The sequence below is a fragment of the Pinus tabuliformis genome, chromosome 5_2 (genome assembly GCF_031772625.1).
Source record: "Pinus tabuliformis cultivar Carrire ecotype Pingquan chromosome 5_2, CPIR1, whole genome shotgun sequence".
Lineage (NCBI taxonomy): Eukaryota > Viridiplantae > Streptophyta > Pinopsida > Pinales > Pinaceae > Pinus > Pinus tabuliformis.
Genome location: NC_142306.1, coordinates 249,883,600 through 249,903,181, shown reverse-complemented (window position 1 = coordinate 249,903,181; position 19,582 = coordinate 249,883,600).

Sequence of the window (19,582 nt, the reverse complement as noted above, 5' to 3'; positions counted from 1 at the left end):
GCATCTACTCACACAAACTCTATTTTGAGGCATTTTCAAAATAAACAATTTGCAAAGTGTTTTCTCGATACATGTGGAATAAATAATATAAAGAAGGTTTATAGATTAAAGGTCAAGATTCATTTGCAAATAAAATCAATAATTGTTGGGTTGGTTTCAATACGCCATATCTCAAGTTTCAAATCACAAAATTGAGTGAGAAATGGATTGTTTGAAAATTGGAGATGTCAAGAATGCTTTGATAATGGTTTCACATGCTAAAGGGGATAGTGATGAAGAGATTACCTAAAATATACTTGGATTGTGATTAATTTAGATAGTTATATAGTATTTCATTTGTTAGTAAAACAACATGGAAATTCCATATTTGTATGTTTATTTTCTTTATACATTTTTATTTTGTTTTATACATTTTATTTTTCAGTTTTAAATTGTACAAGTGTGCATCTAGAATAATAAAGATGGTAGAAGCAATCTTCCAAACAAAAGAATTTTAGATGTGTACATGCAATCTTAGAGAAGAAATTTTCAAATTCCCTAATCGTGAGGAGTCATGTGCATAACAAATGTTGATTTCTTATCGAGCTAGAGATATTTGATTGAAAGATGATATAACTTATAAAATGTAATTGCTCAAAATTCTATTTCATTTATTATTCGCTGGTCATTGTTGAAAAGAAGAATCAAAACCCTGGCTAGAAAAAGGAATCTGGTTATATCCATGTAAGAAATGGAGAGAACAAGGAAGTCATCTAGGGCTGATTACGAAAAGGACTTTGGTTTCTAGGCCATGAGAGGGTTTTAAATTCAAGGACTTTTTCTTGTATATTCTTATTAAGTTAAATAAAATATTGAAGACAAAGGGGGTTGGAAAATCAATAACTTTACTTGGATATTTTTATCACATGAAAAAAAATATTGAAGTCCTCAAAGTTGGGGAGATTTGGAATTGATGTTTGTATACTATTATTGGGTTCAAGAAGAGATTTCAAGGCAGATTTTTCTTGTATCTCATATTGAGGAACTATGTCATAAGAATGAATGTAGAGAAAAGCTAATTCGTGATCTATTAAGGAAATTGTGCATTATGTCATTTATTTGTTTTATGTAGATTCTTGCAATTTGTCATTTATGTCAATTGTTTTTATAGGAGGTATTATGAGTTGGCTATGGATTTGATTGTAGGCACCTAATTAATATAATTTCCATGTGAATTATTTCCTACACATGCGAATGGAATATGTTAGTTTGATTTATGTTGAGGGCGATGAATTCCTTCTTTCTTTTAGTAGTTATTTCTTATTTGCAATCATCCTTTCATCATTGTTAGATTAGGATCAAATATATGTTGGAATAGAATTGTGTTTTCATAATAAATTATTAATGCCATTTAGGATTTAGAAAAGCTTTAGCGAGAAAGTCTCATTTCAAGGAGCAATCTATTTACTGGTTATTGGGCCCACACACTTGGCTTAGGGACAAACCTAATTTGGAGACTATTAGCAGAACCCTATAAATGGTGGTCCCAATTTCTACAAAAGAAATATCTTCCTTTGCTTAGAGAGATCCTTCAATAGTACATCAAGACCACAAGATGGCTTCCACAAGTGTTAAGATCCTCTTCACAAAGTCTTCCAACAAGATCACAAATGCAAGGCTAATCCTCTCACTATACCACATAATAAATTATATATCTAGCCAATATATATGCAATAGATCTCAGAGAAATAGATCAAATCTCAAACCAATATATATGCCACAGATCTCAGAGAAAAAGATCAGATCTCAAACCAATATATATGCCATAGCTCTTAGAGAAATAGATTAGATCTTGAACCAATATATATGCCATAGATCTCAAAGAAATAGATCAATTCTTGAACCAATATATATGCCAAAGATCACAGACTTCAGATCATAAGTATTATGAGTAGATCTTGAACCTCAGACTTCATATTGTAAGTATACTAAGAAGATGTGTAATCATTGATTTCAGATCATAAATGATCTTACGAATCTCGGACCACTTCACATATAAGAGTAGATAAGTAATGTATGTGTGTTTTTTTAGTGCCTAGATTTACCTTAGGCTGAGGAAGGTAGGATCCAGGGCCAACATCAAACCACTCTTAACCTGGTAGCTAACCCTACTAGGTCGGGAGAGGGCTCTCTTTGGGTCAATCTCAGCAAAATATGATCGATCGGGGCTTGAGATTACTAATAGAAATACTGATCTTAGGCTAGGTATGCGTGTGAAAGAGTTTGATTGAATAAAATGATGTTTTTGTTAGCTCAGATGGAAAGGTAGATTTTGGGTGCGAGGATTGAGGCTCAGTCTTGCAGAGATCTCAATGGGGCAAGGTAGGCAATTGTTTTTGGCACTTCAATTTAAATGATATGGAAGGATTAGACAGGTGAGGAGCTGAAGAGGGCAAGGAAGGTCATGGATCCTCTCCAAACAGCTGAAAACATCAAAAAACTAAAGCAAACCTCAAGTAGAGCACTGCAATTTCAATGGATTCTACTTACACTCTTGTTTGTTTAGTTAAGAAGAAACAAGATATAGAATGGCATAAATAACACATAAGAAAATTCACAATTACAAAAGAAAGCACTGTACCAAGACAAATTTCCACATGGATCCCAAAGAGTGTTGCGAACCCTGGTCTCAATTCCTTAGCCAAAATGTTGATATGAGTGTACAATGAAGCTCAAGGCTTTCTCAAAAGTCCAACCCTCTGCAAAAATCCAACCCCTACACTATAAAATTCATAAAATATATACATTTTCTCATCCTTGTACTAAGGGATTGAGCTCAACCATTTTCTTCAAAATAAAATCAGGTACATTAAACTTGGGTCGAATTTCTGAAAATAGGTGTTGAATATGAACTCATATCTCCTAAACCATAGCACCTGTTACAAAACTGAAAGAGGTTTTTGTAGATAAGGTCATGCTGGAGAAAAAGCTCTCTCGAATTCTAGAAATTCATTTCCAGATGCTCGAAATTTGTTCCACAAAATCATCTCTAAAACAGAAAATCATTAAAAATTTAAATCTGTGAAAATGAGTTGTAAAGATCTAGTCACATATCCCAATCCATGACACCTATGAATAAACTGAAAGAGGGTTTTGTTATATGGCTTGTGCTTAACAAAAAAATATTTGGGTTTCTCAAAATTACTTTCCATTTGTTGTAAAAGGGCCCCGCACTAAAATGACTAAAACAGTAAAAAATATGAAAATTTTGCTTTGTTTAAATGTAGACTCCAAATATCACTGTATATCTCCCACATAGTAGCACCTGTGCATAAACTGAAGGATTTTTTTGTTATTTGATATGTGATGAACAAAAACCTCTTTCACTTTTGAAAAATTCCTTACCATTCTTTCAGAAACTGATTTTGTACTAAACTTGTCATTGTGCGCAGCAACTGACCTCAAAACATGCATAACCAAGAATCACTCATTCATTTCAATCATATCTTCTAATCTAGAAACCGGTTATGGAAGCGTGATATACCGTTGGAAATATTTTTCCGAGCTTCTTCTGATGGACACACTTGTGACATGTTTTGTGCTGAACATCATGTGCAAAACATCTAACAAAACCAGACATAGTAAGAGCTCATGTTGATCTCTGGTGACAGGCTACAAAGACTGGAACTAACATCGGCTCCATTGGGGATGGCAGCTCCTTGGAGGTGTCAAGAACACTGTAGACCAAGTGCCTCATCCATTGGGCATGGATTCAAACAACTGCAAACCCAAAACAACTCATACCAATCCAAAAACATATACATACTGCAACCTATACATAAACAAATACCGAAAACTAAAATGCTGCCTTGGGCAGCTTATTTATGTACAAATCTAACCCACTTTGCTGCAAAATTGATAGATTAAGTAACGTTGTAATGCCAGATCAAGCAATCAAGTAACTGTGACAAGGATGCTGCTTGGAAGTGCTCGAACCAAGACACAACTGGAAAGGTTGGTAGCCATACATGCACATAATGAATTTGGTTGTGTAAAAGGCAATCTGATCTATCATTCAAACTAAAAAAAAATTCCATGCACACTGCAATAGGATCAAAGAAACCAAACTCTGTTTGCTACCCCAACTCCTCAATACATGTTTCTAGCTGCAAACTATCAATGCAAATATCCACGAGCAACCTGACCTTTTGTTCCTTCTGCTGAAAAAGGTCCCCAAAGAATGGGACTCCACAATCTAGATCCTGGGACTATATTTGGGTCTCCAATTCAATTAGATCTCCTTCAATTTTTATGGCAAACTATTGCAAAAAATTGAGCTTAACTTCATGGCTGCATCGACAGGATTTCAAATAAGAAGAAAGAGATGAAGCAAAGTTCTCATCTACCTCATCATCCGTGCACATATCTTCCCATTCTCTAAAACCTTGAATATAGGGCACCTCTATTTTGAATTCTTCCTCTTTCTCCATCCATGTTTCAAGAAAGATATGCCAAAAATATGCAAAGAACTTAATAGATCTGATTGGAAAACCTTCAATCCATTTTCTACATTTGCCTTGAAACGAATTAAAGAACAATCTGATGAAGGCATCCTCCTTTTTAACTCTAAGAATGTCCACAAAAGTTTTAAATTTTTCTATATGTTCGAGAGTCAAAGTCAAATCTTCCCCATTAAATTTAGGGCATAGGGAAATCAAGGGAAAAAATGGAGTAAGGGAATGTGAGGTGGGGGGAATAAATTGACAGCCAAACAATTAATACAAAACCCTAGCACTGTTTTCTTTGGTAGGGTTTGATTTTCTTATTCAACACTATAAGACAACCACCATCAAACAAGCACCAACATTGGATGAAAAGAAATGATAGAAGCTCAACCTACTTGTACCAATGACAATCCATGCATTTTGGGCGATTTGGAATGAATGTTGAAGTTTTCGGGCTTGCGAAACTAGAGATCCTGGGTTCGTTCCCCTGTATGGTTACCACTATGTTAGTGCCTAGATTTACCTTAGGCTGAGGAAGGTAGGATCCAGGGCCAACATCAAACCACGCTTAACCTGGTAGCTAGCCCTACCAGGTCGGGAGAGGGTTCTCTCCGGGTCAATCTCAGCAAAATATGATCGATGGGGGCTTGAGATGACTGATATAAATATTGATCTTAGGCTAGGTATGTGTGTGAAAGAGTTTGATTGAATAAAATGATGTTTTTGTTGGCTCAGATGGAAAGGTAGATTTTGGGTGCGAGGATTAAGGCTGAGTCTTGCAGAGATCTCAATGGGGCAAGGTAGGAAATTGTTTTTGGCACTTCAATTTGAATGAGATGGGAGGATTAGACAAGTGAGGAGCTGAAGAGGGCAAGGAAGGTCATGGATCCTCTCCAAACAGCTGAAAACATCAAAAAACTAAAGCAAACCTCAAGTAGAGCACTGCAATTTCAATGGATTCTACTTACACTCTTGTTTGTTTAGTTAAGAAGAAACAAGATAGAGAATGGCATACATAACACATAAGAAAATTCACAATTACAAAAGAAAGCACTGTACCAAGACAAATTGCCACATGGATCCCAAAGAGTGCTGCAAACCCTGGTCTCAATTCCTTAGCCAAAATGCTGATATGAGTGTACAATGAAGCTCAAGGCTTTCTCAAAAGTCCAACCCTCTGCCAAAATCCAACCCCTACACTATAAAATTCATAAAATATATACATTTTCTCATCCTTGTACTAAGGGATTAAGCTCAACCATTTTCTTCAAAATAGAATCAGTTACATCAAACTTGGGCTGAATTTCTGAAAATAGGTGTTGAAGATGAACTCGTATCTCCTAAACCATAGCACCTGTTACAAAAATGAAAGAGGTTTTTGTAGATAAGGTCATTCTGGAGAAAAACCTCTCTCAAATTTGGGAAATTCGTTTCCAGTTGCTCGCAATATGTTCCACAAAATCATCTCTAAAACAGAAAATCATTAAAAATTTAAATATGTGAAAATGAGCTGTAAAGATCTAGTCACATATCCAAATCCATGACACCTGTGAATAAACTGAAAGAGGTTTTTGTTATATGGCTCGTGCTTAACAAAAACCTCTTTGGGTTTCTCAAAATTACTTTCCATCTGTTGTAAAATGGCCCCGCACTAAAATGACTAAAACAGTAAAAAATATGAAAATTTTGCTTTGTTTAAATGTAGGCTCCAAATATCACTGTATATCTCCCACATAGTAGCACCTGTGCATAAACTGAAGGAGTTTTTTGTTATCTGATATGTGATGAACAAAAACCTCTTTCACTTTTGAAAAATTCCTTACCATTCTTTCAGAAACTGATTTTGTACTAAACTTGTCATTGTGCGCAACAACTGACCTCAAAACATGCATAACCAAGAATCACTCATTCATTTCGATCATATCTTCTAATCTAGAAACCGGTTATGGAAGCGTGATATACCGTTGGAAATATTTTTCCGATCTTATTCTGATGGACACACTTGTGACATGTTTTCTGTTGAACATCATGTGCAAAACATCTAACAAAACCAGACATAGTAAGAGCTCATGTTGATCTCTGGTGACAGGCTGCAAAGACTGGAACTAACATGTTTGAATTGCATCACAAGGAGAGAAAATTAACCTCTCTATATAGCCATCATGTGATCCAAATGAGAGAGTTTTGAGGCAAGCTTTTACAAGAAATGAGGAAGCAAAATATGACGTTAAACATGAAGTTAAAACACAAGCTAAAGTGGATGATAAAAACAATGCCATTTTAGGAGCAAAACAGGATGTTAAACAGGAAACAAAAATGGAAGCTAAAAAGGAAGCTAAAGTGGACGCTAAAAATAATGTTATAATGAGGAGCAAAATAGGATGTTACACATGAAGCTATAAATGAAGCTACATTAGGAGCTACAACGACGCTAAAGTCAACGATAAATATCACCAACTTTAGCGTTGACTGACGTTGGTCGGTGAAAAAAACACCAAAAATAAAACCATCCCGATAAATAATGTTTTCATATAAATGAGAGTGGATCTAATTGGGACCTACCATCAAGTAATTTCATCTTGTTATTAGTGGTGGAATTTTTTCAACCGTCCACAATTTTGGCACTAAAATGAGAGTTTGACATACTAGCCCTCTAGAGTCTTTTTTTGAATACATTTAACTCAAAATGACTCCTATTTTTGTTTTGGACCATACTTATAATTCATTTATCCCTACTTCAAGTATTTCCAAAAATATAGTCAATTTTATGTTGAAATTAACATTTGATGGATAATGTGAAATTTTTGCCTTTGGGCATATTTCTTAGTTTAATAATAGTTGTGATTATTTGGATAAATGTCATGAAAATCAAATGTTGATTATTTACTCTCATATCTGGTGGAAGAATTAGAAGTTGGTTCCAAGTATTGCTAGCTACATCTATTCACATAAGGAAACAGATCATGGAATTATTTATAGTTTCTCATCAAAATAATTATTGATGAGTTGTGTTTGCAACTAGAAAATCTGTAATCCTCACGTCGGGTGCTAATCCGAGAGAGTTATCATGATATGACCACTCTAAGCGGTAGATGAAAATAGCTGGGACAATATGCGTCGTCATTGTATGCTATAATTTATGTGACGCAACCTCACACTCTTCTCATTACGGTCTGCAAGCACATCTACATCAGGTTCATTATGAGCAGACATAATGCTTCGATCAACTCAACAAAGCTTAATTCATGCAATTGAACGTTGGGGTATGTGAAATGTTTATACAAGGCAACCCTCTCGTAGATCTTGGCTATGAGTCTTAGTTTTCAGGTGAAATGGTGAGCATTGGTAACTATGCCAACAATCGTGGCCATCCTCTGGCAAGCAACATCTCCACCAACGTTGGGCGTACTGGCCTTATCTCCTCTTTGGAAAATCGGTGCCGCTGTTCAATGTACATGGGGAATGGGCAGACCAAACGACTTCCTTTGGTTCTCAAGGGAGGCAATCCCCACACTCAGGCTCTACTTTCATATTAGCAATTAGTGGCTGATAGCAGGTGTGCTAACAATTGGGAAAACTCACTAAGTCTAGGGGTAAGCTCCATTCCACTCCTTTCGGCTCTCATGCTTTATGTTGTGGATTCACAAAGGCTCTCCTCAATTATGTCATGGAATCAGGTCCATGCATCGTTGATAGAGAATTGACTTTGTATGCAGTTTCAGGTATTGAGCCTAACCCACCTGTGGCTTGTTTCTCTCTATTTGCAAACTTTGGATTCTCAGGCGTTTCAGCTTCAACGTGTGCAACATATGCCGCCCTGAGGTGAATAGGATCACACACTGGCAATTGGCCAATTTTTTTTCATAATTGGAACTTTGTCAACGATTGGACGGAGCTCATTTGCCTCTTTATTGTTATGCGAGGCACATTCAGACTATGGGTGACGTTGGAAGGACATAGTTAGTAAATGAAAATAGCTTCTAAGTTGGTGCTAGGCTCAAGGTGTTTATACGCAATGAGGTTTCTGATTGGCGAAATAAATCGAGTTTGTGGCTACAACATGGCAGTCAACCGAGGCATTGTTGCATCTTACTCTACTCTAGCAGTGTGGCTCATGTAAGTGGCTCGAAGCCCTGGCAATGTTTTTGGATGCAACCTTCATTTGGCATCCAACCTCCGCAACGTTGTTGGTTTACTCCTTGGAAAGCTTGCTGGACTCTCCTTACACCTCATTGTTAATTAATTGCAATGTTGTTCCCTATTCTCGAAAGTTTTGGAGTCAAGATCCACTTCCATGGCCTTTTGTAGTTTTTTGGAATCCAACTTCAGTGTTGTTTCTAGTACTAAATGATACTCCGTCCAAGCATAGTATTTGCAATCTCAAGAATTAAACTGGTGGTCATGGGTTGGTTTCCTTGTTGGGCAGCTACAATCACCTGGTAATGTTGTTTGTACTCCTTTCTCAAAGTAATATAATGTCGAACTTCAAACCAAAAAAAAATTATAAAATCTTCAAAAATATGAAGATGAGTTTATTGAATATTTATTTTTGAGATTTATGACAATTTGTTATATATTTATTTTAGATGAGAAACTTTCTAAAGAAGATTTATTGGGAAATTTTCTCTATCATTCCTTTAACACAAAAAGATTACCATAGTAATGAACAATAAATTGTTTTTTCTATACATATCATTGAAAATGTTGGTTCATCAAATGATTTATATTATGGGTCTAATTCTTTTGAAACCACTAACAAAATTGAAGATATTATTCCATCACATAGGTTGGAGTTTTATGATTCACAAACAACTATGAATGTCCTATTGATGTTACTTGTGTAGAGGAAAGTTTAATAGAAATGAAATCAATCCAATTAATTGTAATCTTGAACAATTTCCTTTAATAGAAATGAAATCAATCCAATACAAATGTTATCCTTTAATCATATAGAGCAATTTAATTAAGATGATGTAATCCAAAGGGAAGCATTTAACTTTATATACTCTGAAGGTTGTTTCACTTTGTATCCTAATTTGTTTGACGATCATAATCCCTATAGTGGTAACTCATTTAGTTTTCATGTTGAGAATCCTTTATGGATAAATTCACATTCATTTGAAAAGGATAATTTTATAATTAGAGAATAATGGAATTTCTATTAATTTAGTTTAGGATTATGAGTTAGAAAACTATCGTTCTGTCGTTGTTATTTAAAAATCACACGCATATTTATCTAATTCATTCGATGATGTTGATAATTCTAGTGTGTTCTTTGATTTAAAAGAGAAGAAAATCATTTTTAATGATATATTAGATATTGATAACATTGGAGCACTTCACCCCAAAGTTATGGTTATGTCAAGTTATCTATTCTAAGTTGAACCCAAAATACAAAACAAGGCACTTCTATGTAAGGATATGGTTATGACAATTGGTCATTATGTATCTTCATAGTCTGAAAATGATAATATCCCATTAAAGAAAACAATTTCAATTAGATGCACTTTTAAATCCATGATTCATTCACCTAGTGAGGTATGTATTCTTCCCATTCACCCTTCTCAAGCATAAAATGACTTCGAATTAACCTTTTGTAGATCCAATTGAAGCTTCATTGGATGAATCATTCTCGAAGAATTTTCAATTGTACAAAAGGGATGATACTCTATGTATTGTGAATAGAAATTTAAATTATTTGTTTCTATCTTTAGTTTCTTATTTCTCCAATTTCTGCTAATATTTTTTATGCATATATGTTTGTAAGATTGAAGTTACTTACTAAGATAGGTTGGTATTTTAATTGTCTTACAATTGATGATATACCTTGTGTATTGGTTAAAAATTATTAGTGTAAAATATTTTATTCAATTAATCGATTCCAAATTGTTGGCAATTTGAAATACGAACCTAGGAGGGCTAACCAATAGAGTGAAACAATATAATTTCAATCAATCATTATGCCTCATCGCCATGCTTCCTATTCTCCAATCAATAATATCATCAACACTAACAATCACTAATGTGATTTATTTTTATTTTTATTTTTTTGTGATGGTGATGAATTCTTTCTTGCTTTCAGTAGTTACTTTGTACTTGCAATCAACAATTTATCATTGACAGATTAGGTTTATATATAGGTTATAAGAGGATTACACTTGCATTAGGAATGCATTTGGGATTTAGAAATGATTCAATTAGAACATATCATTTTGAAGAGCAATATATTTAGTGGCTATCTAGCCCACATATTGTTAGAAATTTGAATACCAAATGAGAGTGGGTCCAAGTGGGACCTTCCATCATGAAATTGTCGCTTGTTGTTGGTGGAGGAATATTTCCAACGATCAGCACCAACCTAAGGTTTGATTTTCAATGTGTGAGGATGGTTAATACCTTGTTTTCTCTTGTTTTGATGGATAACACATTCTCTCATATTCACCTCTTTGGATCTATGAAGCAAGGGCACCCTTAGTGCCCTATCTTTATGTGTTGACAACAAATTACCTTGGATATTTGCTAGAGTCTACCTATTATTAAGCTCAATTACGGGGTGCATCTTTGCTAAATGATTTATAGACGGTAAATAATGATTTTGTAGAGTATTCTCTCATGTTTGCATGGTTAATGCTAAGGGATGTTTGTTGGTGTTTTATAAGATCTTTGAGGGTATTATTAGATATCATACAATATATTATTAGTTGTTTGGTCTTGACAAGGTCGATCTATGGAATTTTGTTTGACCCTGTGTTATTGTTAGATATCTTGGCATCCAGTTTGGTGTGGAACTTTCTTTAATTACTATGCAGGATTGGTGTTTGGAGTGGTTACAACACAAGCTTCCCTTCTAGTAGTACAAGGATCTTTTGTTTGTTGGCAAGTTGATTGTAGTGGGTAGAATTCTACATGTTTTTCGTATCAATTATGTGTTCTATTGGCTTCCTAGTAAGGCTCAATTTCATTAATTGTAGGAATTCTTGCACTTGTACTTATGGCCCAAGTATGGTGGAGCTTTAAGTTTTCTTACGACTCCTTGGGATGTTTATATTGTGCTTGAGGCTAAGAGAGGTCTTGGGTTGATCAATGTGGTGACTCAAGGGAGTATTCTTGTGGCTTAGTGGATGGGTCAGTGTTTAGAGGGGTCCTCTCCTTACCAAGCCCTTTTGAGGCACCAACTGTTTTTGACACAACATGTTGGTAGAATCAAGGGGACCTTTTGGCTTTGTGATATCATCTCTACTTCTCATAGTATTTATATAACCATATCTTCATTTCAAAAGCATCTGGCTAGCATGGAAAAGGTAGCTAGTTTGGTAAGGTGGTAGATGTTACGTAATTGGAAGAGGTTGGATTTGGCTAGAGGCTAATTTGGAACTAGAAGGAGCAAGGTACTTGTGTTATTGATCTCCCTTATTTTCAAACACAATAATTGAGTAGGAAAAATATTCATTTGTGGAGGGATTTGTGGGATGTTAGTTCTTACACTCATAAGGACTAATGATATGAATTGGATCAATATATTTATTTCATTTATCTTAATGATTTCTGGGTCAAACACAAATGAAGGCATTAGCTTGCGGAGTCCTTTTAATGGTAGGTGCTACTTTGGAGAATTGGGGTTTGAAACATTTTGAAGTCGTTTTGAGGGTAAAAAATTTCCCATTTTAGTGCAGGACCCTACGATGTTGATCTACACTCTTAGACCTTTCCAATTGATATGGATTGGATCACTATATTATTTGTCATTTATCTGTATGCTTTTAGCGTGGAAAAAATGAGGAATTAACTTGTAAGGTCATTTTTATAAGTGGGTCCGAGATTGCAGATCTGGGATCTCAAACGTTTTAGAGCCATTTTTCGGGCATTAAAAAAAGTTTTTGGTTCTAAAAGCTCCCACTTGTGCCAAACCCCTTGCCATTTTTCTACATTTAGAGACCCTTCCAATGGTGCAAGAATCATGTCAAAAAAGAGTTTGTCTACCAAAGTTATGCCTCCCGCAAGATAAATTACCATGTTGACCACCATGGTACAAGTGGAAGCCATGTCAACCCTTGTGACTCATACATATTAGGCTATCAATATATGGACTTTGAAGAATACTTTGGAAGGTTCAAACCTATAACTCTAGTTGAGGGTTGAGGGAGTCAAACATTACCCCTATTTGGTTATTATACTATGTTAAATATCATGTCGTTGGGATGAGTAGGGGTTCCATTTTACGTTATTTTATTTTGTTCCATAGTTGAGAAGAACAATAGGGAGTGGGAAGTTACATAGAAAAATAGAGGAGGATAAGATTTTGTTGCAGCCATAGAAGTCATAAGTATTAGGTAACTCCATAGAGAATATCTCTTTCTTTTTACTTACGTATTTTCTATACTAGATAAAAGAGAGCAGAGTAGCCTCACCTTCTAGTTGGGTTTTCTCCTGCAAGAACTTCTAGGGATAATCGTTGTGTCTATTGTGGATGGTGTGTATTTGTTTATGTTTTTTATTTCTCACATTTCAACGAATTTAATTAATTAAGAAGAAAATTAGCTAACTAAAATATATGGAATTTAAGGAGTAGTAATAAAGATTTTTATCAGAACTATTCTGATGAATTGTTCCAATGGAATATCCACAATAGTTTGTATATCACCTATGGTGCAAGAATCATGTCAATTGAAGTTTTTCTGCAAAATTTATGCCTTTTTTAAGTTGAATTTCCATGTTGACCATGATGGTATGAGAGGATGCCATGTCAACTGCCATTAATCATGCAAATGGGGCTAGCCACATGTGGGCTTTTGAGAACACTCTAGAAGGTCCAAAATAGTAACTCTAGTTGAGAGTTGAGGGAGTCAAACCTTACCCTTAGTTGGATATTGAGCTATGTTAAATATCGGATCACCAGAAGGAGTAGGGGTTTTAATTTATGCTATTGTATTTTGTTCCATAGTTAAGATGATCAACTAGGTGTGGGAAATTGCAAATCATAATACAGGTGGTTAAGGTTTTTCAACATCTTTATGGGCCACTAGTCTTAGGTAATTCCATCTCAGAGTACCTTTTCCTTTGTACTTACATAATTCCATACCAAAGAGAAAAAAGTGGACCAACCTCATCTTGTAGTTGGGTTTTTTGATTGGCCACAAGGCATGCAAATCACACTTCATATACAAAATATAAATACAGAGTCAAGTAGACGACTAAGGTAGACTAGAAGCTCAATTAGCATAAAAATTTAAAGATCATGAGAGAACTTAAATAACATAAAATAAACAATGACATACCATCAAGAATTACACAACGCATAAATATTATACCATAGAAACCCTTAATCGGGAAAACCAACTAACCTTTGAGCTTCACCTATTATATTCTCAACTAAATATTATGGCCAGTTTACAATGCACGTCAACCTTAGCCCACACCTAAGACAAATGCATTCATACATAACCTGATCTCTATTGATTGTGAATATTCATCATACATCATTGTCATCTCATCAACCTTACATCATGCTCCATTTTTATGCAAAGAAAATCCCCAATTTGAGGCATTTCAAACTAGTACAGGTGGTTGAAATTCATTGGCTAATATCCCAAGAATCTTAATATTCATAATCATTTCCCAACTAGTTCTAACTATAGGCGATTTCATTCCAACCACCAGTCTAAGTTGACTATGCACGTACACCTGACTGCAATCCCTTTGATTTCTCTAGACGATTATTGACTTATGTTGGTTGGTTGTGCCTGTCCATAAACTTTGATTGAGGTGAATTATCTCAACCTGATTGTCAAATTTTCAACTTCATTGTTAACTCATTATCCCTATTTGATTGTTCCTAACTAGAATTATTGAGGTTCATTCCTAGTCGCCTTGCTTCACCAAACCATCAATCGGTTGAACTCTAGTTCATTAATATTAATTGTAAATATTTCAACACCTTAACACTATTTTTTGGTGAAACAAGCCCGTTAGGGCCAACCCCTTTTTACGCCAATAAATTTATGGGCACTCACCAATTATGTTAGAAAGTTTGCAACATTCTTCACCATGTCTACTTTTACCAGCAACACCTTCCTACTTTGCACCATAATGAAATTTTACTATACATCAATATCTTATATCCTTGAATGGTAACCTAAGTACTTTGCTAGGAAGATTGCACTATGATTGTCATAACCTGTCCTCATTGCTTGTTGATTAAATCCAATCTCTAAACATAGCTATCACAATTAGGGTGCTTCCTTACTTGCATGAGTGGTTCCCATGTATTTAGCCTTTACTGTTGATATTGCTTGACCAATTTCCACTTACTCATCTAGCTTATAGGTCCATTGAACACTAGAGTACATATTAGCTAGTCGAACTTCTTCCTTAGCCCATTCAACACCGAAAAATCCTTGTATAGTTGCTTCACTGTCATCCTCGAGTCCTTCATGGTAGTAGATTGCATGGTCACTTATGCCACACAAACACCTAAATACTTTTATGATAGTAGATGATTACTCTTTTCCAAGTAATGTCATGTATTTTCTCAATAATCCCACTGCATGAGCAGTATCCAGTGAGTGCGGATCATTGCTTACATTAAACTACTTACAACACTTGCACATGGAACACATGTCATGCCTTATCTTTCTTCCACTACTTTTTGACACTATTCAACAATTAGTCTTACCCCAATAGGAATTGGTATCTTCATCTGTTTACAATATTGCATGTTGAAATGATTCAAAATTGTTTCAACGTACTTCCTCTGACTTATCCAGAGTTTCCTAATTACATGGTCTCTCTTGATCTCCATTCCAACAATCAAATGTGTCACACTGAGATCCCTCATATCATATTTGGAGGATAGCTGCATCTTCAACTCCTTGATTTCACCCATGTGTTTCCAATCAACAACATGTTGATGACACATAACACTGCATATATGAAACATTTTCCTTTTAACTTGGGGTATACATAGTGATTATATTGGTTTCTCACAAATCCCAATCCCTGGATGTATGTGTCAAACTTTTGGCACCACATTTTGCGTGATTTCTTTAGACCATATAGGGACTCTCTCAACTTGTAACCCACTTTCATTTCCCTTTACTACAAATCCTTCAAGTTGTTTCATGTATATTTCTTCTTCCAAATCACCATGCAAAAATGTTGTCTTTATATCCATTTGCTCTATCTTGAGAATAAATGTTGTAGCTAGAGAAATTAGAACTCTAATGGAAGTTAATTTTGCAACAAGGGGAGAATTCTCACCAAAATCAAATCCCTTAACTTGGGAATATTTTTTTGCCACAAGTCAATACTTGTACTTTTCAACTTGACTTATTGTGTTCAATTTTTTCTTGAATACCCACTTGCAACCAACATGTTTCCTTCCATTAGTTAATTTGACCAAATCTCATGTGTCATTCTTGTGCAATTAATTAATATCTTCCTTTATGGCTTTCAACCATTGTTTACCATCTAATGAGTCAATTACTTCCTTAATTGACCTGAATTCATCGTTAGTGGTAGCTAACATAAAATAAAACCAAAAGTTAGGTGGGGTATACCTTTCAATTTCTTACCTTACTTGACTTGACCTCCTTGGAAATGGAGTCTATTATTCCATTTTTATATCTAAATTGGTCAACTCATCTAAGTCACTCTCTTCTAACTTCAAGTCAACATCAAATTTTGTTTCCCTTTCTCATTTTCGGGAGTCTCTTTAGTCTAGAAGTACACCTAACTTACTTGAATATCACATCTTGAATGTAATTTATCTTCTTTTCACTGGATCCCATTTCTTATATCCTTTCATTCTACCCTTGCAACATGAAAATACACTTGACTGCTTTGTTATCTAGTTTTTTCCTCTTCTCCTTTGGAACATAGACAAATGCTTCACAACCAAAAACTTTGAGATGTGCGAATGATGGATTTTTACCAAACTATACTTTATATGGGGTTTTGTTAACCAATGCTAATGGTGGAGACCTATTCACCATTTAACATGTAGTGTTGTCTGCCTTTGCCCAAAACTTTCATGCTAATCCCACACTTCTAAGAATGATTCTTACCTTGTCCATCAATGTCCTATCCATTCTTGTTGCAACTATGTTATGTTGTGGAGTGTATAAAGTAGTTGTTTCACATACTATCCCATACCATTTGTATAATTCCTCAAACTCTTTACCTTAGAGTTCACCTCTATTGTCAATTCTCAACACCTTTATCTTCCTATCTCTTTGTTTTTCAACAAGAGATTTGAACTCCTAAAATTTCTTGAAACCTCTGACTTCCTCTTTGGGAAATAAAACCATGTCATCATGGAGAAATTATCAATGAAGGATACATAATATATGGAGTTACCTAGAAATTTCATTGGTATTGGTCCAAATACATCACTATGAATTAGCTCTGTAATTCTTTTTGCCCTTGTAGCAACATATTTGAATGATTTTGTTTCATAAACACAATGTTCACAAAAACCAACTTCCATATAGTTAATAGGAAATCCTTGGACCATGACTTTGCTTTAAATAGCTTGAAGTCCTTTCTCTCCAATGTGTCCCATCCTTTGATGCTACTACATGGTTTCATCGACCAAACAAGAAGCTTACCTATTAGCATCAACAACGATTGCAATATTGTATCCACTCACATCTTTATTCCTTAATAGCTCGTACAATGTCACACCCAAACACCTCTCATCAATACAATTGCTACATGAACCATCTTATATGGATCCTTATCAAACACAATATGCACAATTGAATCACCAATTCGACGAATCGATAATATGTTTCTAGCCAAACCCAAAATATGTAATACTCCTACTATAATTGCACTTCAACGTTAGTCAGACATGTCCTCGATCGACTATCTTGGTTGTTGAGTCGTCCTCCAAATAAACATCCCCTCCATCATAATATTTATATTAATAGAACCACTCCTTATGGGGTGTCATATAATAGGATGCTCCTAAATGGATCAACCATGCCTTGTCACATGACTGTATACTCATCAAAGATAAATACACATCTCCTCCTTCATCTGAAGTAGTTCTACCTTCAATCGACTACTCATTAGATCCCTTACTTTCAATAATCTTCAACTTATAGTATCTTTTGCAATGCCTTACTTTACCACATTTCCAACATCTTCTCGAGGATTTAGCTTGAGACTTAGATCTTCCTTTTGACCTAGACCCCCCTTTGGTTAATTTTCCTTTTCATATTTCTATCAATGAACCTCTCACCAAGTTCCAACACAACAATTTTTGTTAATCCTTCCATGTTCCTTTGCCTCATCTCCTATGATAATAAAGTTGCCACCACATCATTAAGAGTCAATGTAGTAGTATTACTCTCAATAGTCGCAACGTAACTATCCCATGAGTCTGGTAAGGAACACACTCGTACACTTTTCTTCTTTTGTGACAGAGTTATCTACACTCAATATTTGACTACTCATAATATTAAATGCATGCATGTGTTCTATGATAGAATCACCCTATTCCATCCACAAAAGGGTATATTTTATTTCGAATAAACAACTTATTCTCCAACAATTTTGACATGTATAAGTTTTCCAACTTATCCCATGGTTTCCTGGCAGTGTCTTTCCCTAAGATATTCAACAACACTGAATCTACAAGACAAAGTTGAATCATACTCCTAGCTTTTCTTTCAAGTTTCTACTAATCCTCCATTGACATGCAAGTCACCTTTGAATGCTCTAGTCAATTATTGACTTTCATTGACTACTCGACTGCCAATGAATTTGATTAAGGTAATTGCTCTCGAATTGACCATTGACTTGCTATCCCTAGTCAATTGTTATTGACTAGACTTGTTGAGCTGTATTCAATTGACTAGACCTGTCGAGGTTCATTCCTAGTCATCTTACCCATCTAGACCATTCACTAAATTAACTCCAATTAACTCATATTACTTGAAAAGAGTAAAAGACCTCAACATTTCTCTCATAAGAGTTTCATAGGGTTAAACTTATGTATATGGTGGATGGTGCATGTGGGTATTTCTTTTTGTTTTCTATGTCACACATTTCAACTATTTTTTTTAATTTATGGAGAAAATCAATTCTTAAAGAATACAATATTTAAAGGAAAACAAACCTTTATAGATTCCAAGTATTTTATAAGATTTATTGTGACAAACTATTATAGTGGGATATCCAAAGTGGTTTATAGGTCAAATGGCAATCCTTAGCTTGTGAGTATGCTCTTTCTTCTTTTGATTGGTCCAATATTATGGATATTATTGCTCTCATTTTGTGGGAGGATTTATTTAAAATAAATATAGACATATTGGGGCCCTTTTGGTGCGATTAGGAGTTGAGCTCCGGGCACCCCTTGGTTAAGCATGATTCTCATAGATTCTATTCCACAATTCACTAGTGCCATCATCTTGGTCCAATGCTCATCACGTGATAAGTGTCTTCAAATTTTGAGATTTGTTGGATTCAAAGATTGTATAGTGTGTGGTTGGCATGGGTGTTTTACAAGCTTCATGTGTTTATTTGGTTGATGATTTATCATGACCTTCCTTCCAAGGTTTGCTTGGCTAAGAGTGACTTCTTAGATGGGTTTTTCCCTTCTTGTCTTAGGGCAAGAATGATGTAGTATTTATCATGGGATTTCCATTTGGCTAGGTCATGTTAGGATGATTAAATCAATGTGGAATGTTGTCGAGTGACTTTGGATCCATGGTTCATTCTTCTCTTAGTGATATTTGGCACTACTTGAGAATTTTTACCTTGTTTATTCAATGGAAGCTCTAGTGCAAATATGTTATTGAGAATGAGGTTAGCTCTTTGTTTGCATTTTGTCTTTTACAAAGAAAAGAGGTATGTATGAAACTGCTAACAAAAGGATTTTTTTGATCATAGATATCAAATTGTTAGAATCTATTACCTATTTAAATTGTATTGTTTTTTTTTTTTTAAGAAATGGATAGGAATTTGTATTATTAAAAAAATTGATTACTATGATAGAACCTTTACATATTCCAGTCTCCCTTGGAGGTTTCAAATTGAGCACGAAGGCTCAATCCAAACCTTTCAACGAGTTCCACATGACACAAAAATTTCAA